This window comes from Melospiza melodia, chromosome 21 (genome assembly GCF_035770615.1).
Source record: "Melospiza melodia melodia isolate bMelMel2 chromosome 21, bMelMel2.pri, whole genome shotgun sequence".
NCBI classification, from domain to species: domain Eukaryota; kingdom Metazoa; phylum Chordata; class Aves; order Passeriformes; family Passerellidae; genus Melospiza; species Melospiza melodia.
Genome location: NC_086214.1, coordinates 1,754,478 through 1,764,129, shown reverse-complemented (window position 1 = coordinate 1,764,129; position 9,652 = coordinate 1,754,478). Strand labels below are relative to the sequence as shown.

The following is a 9,652-nucleotide window of genomic DNA, read 5'->3' as shown; positions in this document are numbered from 1 at the left end:
GGATTGTTTTAGTGATTTGTTAGTATTGTACATTTTACAGGTAAAGAAATTTCCAGTTCATTTCACATCAGCATTTTTTCTTTTAATTTATACAATTTAGAAAGGTGAGATGTAGCAGACATTTTTTCACAGAAATCCTTTCTTTCAGATTTCCACCTCTTCTGGAAGGCAGAGGCCCCAGAAGAGAATGTAAACAATTGTTATCAGCTGCTGTGAAATGCAATAGGATGCACCTATTTTGACCTGTCATTGGCTCATGTTCCCATGTTTATAATTAAGGGCCAATCACAGGAACAAGCAAGGGACAGAGTCCTTGGACACAACTTTGTTATAGATTCTTTCTTTCTATTCTTAGCTTAGCAGCAGCATCTGAAACTTCTCTCTCTTTATTCTATTTAGTATAGTCATAATGTATTATATATCATATATCAATAAATCCAGCCTTCTGATCAAGAAACAAGATTCACCATCCATCTCTCACCCTCAGCGACCCACTCAGGTCCCAGTAATACCGAGGCAGCTTCCTGCTACTGGGTCTGCCACCACCCCCACATCTTGTGTTTCATGTAACCAGAACCCAGATTTGGAAATTTCTCAGTGCCAGCAGAGCCCAAATCTGGCAGATTTCCGTTGCTGGCAATGACTCCACCCAGATCTGGTGTTTGCTGGGTCTGCCAGTGCCCAGATTTGGAAATTTCCCGATGCCTTCACAGCCCAGGTCTAGCAATGTGGTGTTAGCTAGCTTAGGAAGAGAAGTTCCTCAGACTGTGACTTTCCTTTTTCTTGGAACTGTTTAAACCTGCTCTGGACTGAAAACCCAGACAAACACTGGCAGCTCACACCTGTGGCACATCGAGCTCTGGGATGCTGCATTCCAGCACCAGAGGGACTTAGAAGAGACCGAGGGAGCCAACTACAACCCACAAAAAGGACTTCCTGAATTTGCCATCTCTTCAGCACTGTCAGAGGTTTTATTTAATATTTTTTTAATATTCATTTTTCATCCTTGTGAATACTTTACTTGTTAAATAAACTGGGTTTTTTTCACTTTTCTCCAGGGAAGTCTTTTCCTGAACTAGTAGGGTGAGAGGCCGCTTGACATTGCTTTCTAGGCGGACCCCTTTTGGAGGTTTCCTCCCAAACTTTGCCCTCAGCCAGCACAAACAGTCATCATGAAAATTGTACCAGTGGCGTAATTTCCTGGTGGCAAATCTTGTGACAGAAGCTTGACCTTGTTCTCCATGAGAGATTCTTGGGAAGAGCAGACAGGAGAAGATTCCTGGAAAACTGAAATAGCTTTCCAGATGTGAAATGGAAATGAAAGAAACAATCCAAGATGTTTTCCTCTATTTATTTTAATGCTCCCCTTTTCCATGTTACACTACTTCTCCATCCCAGTAATTCCAGATGCACAGCACCTCTAAGATCGGTGACTTAGTGATTTTTAGACACTCTAAAATAGCATGAGCCACACACAGTTTTTCTTCCCCTGTTTTTACTGGAAGGCAACACTGGAGGTGTAAGTGCAGTGCTGGAGTCAGGTAGGAATCCTACCCCAAGGGAAGGAGGCCCAGCAGTGTTTGACCCTCAGCAAGGACAATGCACATCAGCGAGCGAGGGGATCGCTGTGCCAGCGTGCAGGAGTCAGGGCTCTGCATCTGGGCTCAAGGCCGCAAAGTTCCCGTGTTTGGACAGACAGAGGGGCTGTCCCCGGGGCGCGCGGGGCTCGAACGTGGGGCTCGTGGGGCGAGCGGGGAACGGACATGGGGACGAACGGCCCCAGTGCTTCAGTTGTAGCGGCGACAGCGGCCACAGAGGCGGCAGCAGCAGCAGCGGCAGACCAAGTAGCGGCGGCAGCAGCGGCGGTAGCGGCGGCAGAAGCAGCAACAAAATAGATAATTTCGAATGCTCTTTCCCTTTTCTTTTTCTTCCTCTTCCTCTTTTTTTTTTTTTTTCCCTCCCTTTCCTGCTGTCGGGCACCCTTCTCTCGGGGTCCCTTGCCCGGCATCCCTCTCCTCTCCCCGCCTCCCTCTCCCCTTCCAGGCCGGGCCATGCCCCCGGCTCACCCCTGGCCCCGGGCGGGGCTGCCCCGTGCCCGGCCCCAGCCATCCCGCCGTGGTCTTGCCTCCGCCCAGCTCTGACCGTACTGGCAGTGGTGTTGCCGGGCGGGCATCACCGCCCTTTGCCTCCGCCTAGCCGGGGCGCCATCACCGCCCTTTGCATCCGCCTGGCCCGAGCCCGGCCCCGGCCCTGGCCCCGGCTCCTCCCGGGGCCCACGGAGCACACACGCCGTGCGGCCGCTCCGGCCACCTGCGCTGTGGCTTTCCCGGCCCGAGCTCTGCTGCTCAGCAGCACGGCCGCCGGCCCCGAGCCTCCCGTGTCCCGTTCCCGGGAGCGAACGCCTGGGCATGGCCGGCTCGGGGCGGGTGAGGGGCGCTCGGGGGCCGTTGCTGGCCCCGGGCCGGGCGCTGTCCGCCGCGTCCCGCCCGCAGGGACGGCGCAGGAGGCCCTGGAGGAGCGGCACCGGCTGGGCTCGCTGCTGGGGCGCGCTGCAGGAACAGCCATGGGGCAGAGAGCCCCGAGAGTGCGCAAGCTGGTCTGGGTGGAACAGGAGGAGGAAGAAGGCCCTGCAGCTGCCCCAGCCCACGACATGGAAGAGGTGGTGCCGTTCAATCCACCGCAGGAGGGTGAGTGGCTGAGCTGGGCTGCAGGGCTGGAGGCTGCAACCAGCTTGGCCCCATGCCATGCCATGCCATGCCATGCCATGCCATGCCATGCCATGCCATGCCATGCCATGCCATGCCATGCCATGCCATGCCATGCCATGCCATGCCATGCCATGCCATCCCATCCCCTGGGAAATGCCCACGGACAGGACGGAAGAGGGGCCGAGCAGACACACTGCAGTGGCCATGCTCCATCCCCTGGAGCATCCCGGGGCTCTCTCGGCCTGGGGAGTGCAGGGCTGGCCCGTGTTCTCCGGCCTCTCCCGCAGCCCCTCATCTCTGGCTGCGCTCGCTCTTTGCCAGATGCAGCCCTGGAGCGCACACAAGAGCAGGAATCCAGCCGTGGCGGCTTCCACAGAACAGCACAGGTACCTGCAGCCACCCCCACCTGGGCTGGGCCTGCTGTCCCTGCTCAGCCCAGCACCGTGTGTGGAGCACTCCATGCAACATCCCCGGCTTCTTGGCCTTCTCCTACAGCTTGTTTGAGACTTCATCAGGAGCATTTGGCAGGAAGAGAGCAGCACCATGGGCGCTGGGCTCAGAGCTCGCTCAGAGCTCCTCAATCATGAGACCAGTGCTGCCCTGCTGGATTTGCTCCTGGAGAAGGGTGTTGCCAGGCCAGAACAAGTAAGCAGCTGGGGCCAGGCTTCAATTCCCCCATGAGTCCCGTGGCTTCCCCAGCCATGCCTACTGGTCCCTGGGAGCCTTTGAGGCCATGGCAGTGGGGTGGGAAGGGAAGCACTTCTCTGGGGACCCTGGGGAAATTGCTCCCTCTGGCAGCTTTCCAAGGCTCCCTGTGCCTTCTCCAGGTGCCCGTCATGGTGAGGTACATTCACTGCTGGCTCATGGCCAATGATTCTTCTGAGCACAGGCTGGACAAGGCCCTGATGGATCTCACCAAAGCACACCCAGATGACGCAGTCATGATGCTCCTGCCTGTGGCCCCGTCCTGTGACAGGTATGGCGCCCACCTGCCCACAGGGCTCAGGCCTCCCCAGCCCATCACCCTGTACCACCTGTCCAAGGTGTCTCACCAACAGAGTTCCAGGGCCCTCTGGCTGCTCCCTTTCCCAGCCCTGGCACGTCAGCCCCCAACCCTGCTGCCATGCTCCCTTGCCGCCTCTCAGGGCTCTGTCCTCACAGGGCTGGGCTGCCTGGCTGCTGCTGGCCAGGGCCAGTGAGCAGAGGCAGCACCAGTGGTCAGCCCGGGCCCCTAGGGATGCCCAGGCCACCATGCTGTGTCTGACAACCCCCCTGAGACAGAGCTCTAACCCTGCAGAGCTGCCATCACCATGTGGAAGACCATCATGTGCTCGTCCAGTACTGCGGAGCCAGTGCAGCTGATACTCCTGGATGTGCTGGGGAGCTGGCCAGAGTGCAGCCTGTGCACCTCCGATGGGGATGAAACGGGTGTTTTAGCTCTAGCTGTGAGTTTCTGCAACTGGCCTTTGCAGGCCCCAAGGCTGCCTCTCCAGCAGCTCTCCATCCTCCTTCCCTCACTGCATCTGCCTGCCTCAGGCATTGGCCTGAAACCTGGCCCAGAGGCAGCTTCAGGCCCACCAGGCCCCGTGCTCCCCCTGCCAAGGTCTCTCCTGGCCTCTCCCTGCCACGCTCGGGCCCAGCCACACGCACACCTCGGCACTGAGCGCTGTCTCGGGGGGCTTTGCACCTTGCAGGCAACCGTAGTGGTGTGGAAGATCCTCCAGGAACCCCCTGTCCCACCTGTAGTAGAGCCGTATTTCCCCCACCTCTTTGTGCATCTGCTCTTCCAAGTGCTCTTCAGCACTCTGGATATGCGAGAGGAGGTCGATACCTTCTGGAAGGGATGCCAGGAAGAGCACGGCCTTGCCACCATGGAGCCCCAACAGGTGCTCCATGCCACTCCTCCTGTCCCTGCCACATCCCTGGGCAGGAGCCCGTGCTCCCAGCATGACCTGGGCTTTGCTGTGCACACAGGTTTGCCGTGCAGACCCTGAAGTCCCTGCTCTGCCATATGCAGCACGAGGATGTGGTGGTGGCAATGGAACGCAGGTGTAGCTGGGACACGCTGCTGTGTGCTGACACCCACCACTATGCCGTGGGTCTGCTGGCCAGGTGAGACCCCCTTCTCCCCACTACCTTTTGACATGTGTGCTCTGTGCCCAGGGATCTCCACACAGTCCCCGAGGACGTGGGCCAGAGGGCCTTGTCACTGAGGGATGGCCAAGCAGACTGGAAAAGGCTGGGAGAGGGGGGTGCCCACAGGGAGCCACCTCCCAAATAGCCCAGGGCCCCTTGCAGGATGCTGGGGAAAGACCAGACCTGTGTGTGTCAGTCCTGACAGAGGTTTGTCCCCCTGGCCCACAGTCTTGGTTACTTTATCTCCTGCCAGGAAGATGTGCTATGTCTCCATCCCCTTGTGTTCCCGGATCGCTCGCTACCTGCTCCGGCTGCTCAGCACACAGGAGCCACGCTGGGAGCTGCCCGCCCTGGCGTTCCTTGTGGAGGTGAGCCTGATGGCCAGCACTGCCTGGCTGAGCTGCCTCCCAGCTCTCTGCCCTCCTGGAGCCACAGCTGCCAGGACAGTGCCCGTGCCCTGTGCTGCTGCCTGGGCCCAGCCCTGTGCTGCTCCAGACTCCTGACAGCCGGGTCCCTGTCACTGCCCTGTGCCTTTCAGGTCCTCGAGTGCCTGGACTTGAGTGAACGCGGCGTTAACAGAGTCCTGCAAATCTTGTCAAGGCAGCTGCAGAGTGAATGCAGGGAGAGGCGTCGCCTGGCACTCAGGGCCCTTCTCAAGCTCACTGATGATCCCTGCATGGTGAGAAGGGGGCAGCAGCTGAGGCTGAGCTGCAGAATGCAGTCTCTTGGGCTTGGCTGGGCTTTGGGTGCTGGAGCAGCTGCTCCCAGCTCTCCTGCCTCCCGGTTCAGCTGCCCAAGTGCTTTAGGACAGGCCTTTGGCCTCCAGGCCCTGTGGCAGCAGGATAGCATTTCATAAACTTGTATTCTGCACAGACCAAAAGCATGCAGACCCATACTGAAAGTCTTGTGGAGCTCCGGTGGGATGGAGAGATAGTTATGATGACAGTCATGCTACTCAACTCTATCATCTTGGACATCTTGTAACATCTTGTTACCCTTGTGAAGAGAAGCTAGGGTATTGCTGAAGAAAAGTGGCACAAGCAGGACGGGGCAGCGCGCCATGCTCCGTGCAGAGGCTGCCAGGGGCTGCCCAAAGAGCGCCCTGCTGCAGCCAGAGCCCTCCTGGCCTGGGGCCCGGGAGCACAGGGCCAGGCAGCCACCTCCTCCTCGTCCTGACCCTGCCACCGCTCCCTGCTGCTGCTGCTGGGGGAAAGAGAAGACTCTCCTAAGGCTCCATGAATGAATGCACTTACACAGCCCTGGGGATGCCAGTGAAGGAAACCATGTGTCACATAATGCATGTGTGACCAGAGTCACCAAACACCACCTAAACATGGAATTGTTGCACCTCTCTAGGACAGGCAGAAATTTAAAGAATTAACTGGAGACTTCAGGGCACAAGAGGCCAGAGGAGGGAAACAACTCTGAAGGGAAAAACCATCATATCTGGAGGGGAAAACATCTCCGCCTGCTCAGAATCGGTTGAGGGAACATGTCTCTAATCCTCTCCAGAAAGGGATGCTTTAGGTGACCTTTGCACCTCCAACTGCCTTGGACCAGAGCCAGGAAGATTCAATTATGTAAATGTTACATAGATAGATAGATAGATAGATAGATAGATAGATAGATAGATAGATAGATAGATAGATAGATAGATAGATAGATTTCGTTACTGAAATCTCTCTTTACTGTCCTCTCTGTTGCTACAGATATCAGAACTTGGTAGCCAGTGCCACACTCAACTACAATCCTGAGATTGCTCTCCTGTTGCTTCAAAAAAGCACACTCTTGGGGAATGTGGAGCATGTAGGTCCTTACAGAAAGGGATCAGACCCAGAGCATTGCACTGGGAACTGCACTCTTTGTGCATGTGTGCTCAGGCAAGTTCTTCTCTTGGACTCGACCACACTGGTGGAGCTAAACTGGCTGGAATCAGAAATGCAGCCCAGCCCCTTCCAGCTCCTGTGACCTCTGAGGAGCAGCTGGAATGCAAGGGCATTGACCTCCTGCTGAATTCCCAAACACAACACACACTGATTCCCTGGGCTGCAAAAAGGCATGAGCACTACTAAGCTCAAAGTGATCTGTAAGGCCATACTGGCTGGCCTGGAACCACAACAGTTCCTTCTGCACCAAGGTCCCTGCACAGAATGATGTGTTCTCATGCAAAACTACTGCATTCTCCAGAAGTGATACCTTGGAAATTAAAATTCTAGCAGACCCAGTCCCAGTGCTATAAAAGGGCAGAAAATAATGATGAAAAGAACTTCAGCTGGGAGAAGAAGAAAATGAACAGCCTCTTCCTCCAAGCAAACAAACAAAAAAAAAAAAAAAAAAACCAAAAAAAAAAAAAAAAAACCAAAAAAAAAAAGAAAAAAAAAGGGGGAAAAGTCATTTCCAAAAGTGGCTCAAATATTTGGATGCACTGAGGAGATGCTGAAGGCCCCTCACGAGGCTCCTGCTCCTGTTGTCCAAGCTAAAGCTTTCTCATCCTGACCAAACAAGCCCCCTTCTCAAACTTCTCAACATCCCTAGGATACTTTAACCCCCTATCCCACCGCCTAAGTATAACCAACTTCCTCAAAGGAGGACAGAACATCGCATCCCACCTAATTGACCTCTCCTGATACAAAACAGTAGGTCCAGAGGGGCTAGCCAGCCTACAACTTACAGCAACCAAAACTGCCACCACCCTCCACTCAGGCCTAATCAAAGCTTACTTAGGATCATTCACCTTATCCATTCTCATTATCCTCGTAGCCACATACAGAAATAACCAATGGCCCTCAACCTTCGTAAAAACCACCAAATCCTCAAAATCATCAACAAGCCCTAATCGACCTCCCAGCGCCATCAAACATCTCAACATGATCAAACTTCAGGTCTCTAGTAGGCGTTTGCTTAATTACTCAAATCGTCACAGGTCTTCTGCTAGCTATGCCCTACACAGCAGATACCAATCCAGCCTTCTCCTCTGTCGCTCACATATGCCGAGACGTACAATTTGGCTGACTCATCTGCAACCTCCACGCAAACGGAGCCTCCTTCTTCTTCATCTGCATCTACCCACACATCGGCTGAGGACTCTACTACGGCTCATACCTAAACAAAGAAACTTGAAACATTGGAGTCATCCTACTCCTAACCCTTATAGCAACCGCCTTCGTAGGATACGTCCTACCATGAGGCCAAATATCATTCTGAGGAGCTACTGTAATCACAAACCTATTGTCAGCCATCCCTTACATCGGGCAAACACTAGTCAAATGAGCCTGAGGAGGGTTCTCTGTCGACAACCCCACACTGACCCAATTCTTCGCTCTCCACTTCCTCCTTCCCTTCGTCATCGTAGGCCTTACTCTCCTCCATCTCACCTTTCTCCACGAAACAGCCTCAAACAACCTGCTAGGCATTCCCAGAGACTGTGACAAGATCCCCTTCCACTCATACTACACCATCAAAGACATCCTAGGATTCGTACTAATGCTCTCCCTACTCGTCTCACTAGCCCTATTCTCCCTCAACCTCCTAGGTGACCCAGAAGACTTCACCCCAGCCAACCCACTAGTCACCCCTCCTCACATCAAACCCGAGTGATATTTCCTATTTGCTTACGCCATCCTCCGATCCATCTCAAACAAACTAGGAGGCGTACTAGCTCTAGCCACCTCAATCCTCGTCGTATTCCTCACCCCACTACTACATACATCAAAACTACAATCAATACCCTTCCGCCCCCTATCACAAATCCTGTTCTGAACCCTAGTCGCCAACGTCCTCATCCTAACCTGAGTAGGCAGCCAGCCAGTAGGACACCCCTTCATCATCATTGGCCAACTAGCCTCATTCACATACTTCACAATCATTCTAATTCTATTCCCTCTGATTGAGGCAATTGTCAGTGGGCTGTTGCACACTCACAGGAGCCTTGCTTTTTCCACTGTGTGAGCACAGCCTGCAAACTTGCAGGGCAGTGTTAAAATGATTGAGTGAATTGCTCCTTTGCTTTTCGCTGCCTATGCCATTACTTATGGTGCCTATTTTATGACACATTTCACAAGTAAGTAGATGTTTCCTCTCTACTTAGGTTAGGGTGTATCCTTACCTGGCTTTTGTATGTCTTCCTGCTCTTTCTTAGTGACTGAGTTTCTGATTTTGAAAGAGAAAGAGCATTAGGATGCCACTGGTTTGGTAAAGCTCCTGTCAAGGCGTTCAGCTAAAACGGGGGTGTCTGTAGCCACAGGGGCAGCTAGGTATATACATGCAAGTATCCGCGCTCCAGTGTAGGTGCCCTGGACACCCCAGTCAGGCAGATAGGAGTGGGCTCTGACACTCAGGGCTTCCGTGCACCAAGGCAACCTTCTGATGTCACTACAAGAAGGTGGCAACCTTTAGGTTTTTAAAGATTTATTAAACCTTAAGAAAAGACTGTAAAAGGAAAGATTGCAGCACTGGGAAGTCTCCATGATTAGCAGCCACATGCTCATCTACAAAAGGGATACTCTGCTTTTTGTACCCTTAGCCCCTCCCAATGTTTTGTCAGTCAATTCTTTCTCTGCCGTCCAGTGGTGGAGATTACTTTCTTGCATCTTGATTGGAGGTCAATTGTTGTTACACCCCGCCTGCTGGTCACAAGCCAGCCCTCCCCAAATGCCCTGACTACCAAGACTATTACAAGGGGGATAAGAAAGAGGACTATGGGAGGACATATTACAATAACAGCACTTTACATTTGAACATAATATCTATCCACATAATATCTGTCTCTTAATTGTGAGAGCCAACTATTACATTACTCACCTATAATG

The 9,652-nt window shown here is 53.6% G+C and overlaps 1 pseudogene; it reads left to right on the top strand.

Moving 5' to 3' along the window:
• The first annotated feature begins 7,623 nt into the window (after positions 1-7,623).
• On the top strand, positions 7,624-8,753 carry LOC134427716 (cytochrome b-like; annotated as a pseudogene).
• The last annotated feature ends 899 nt before the right edge of the window (positions 8,754-9,652 follow it).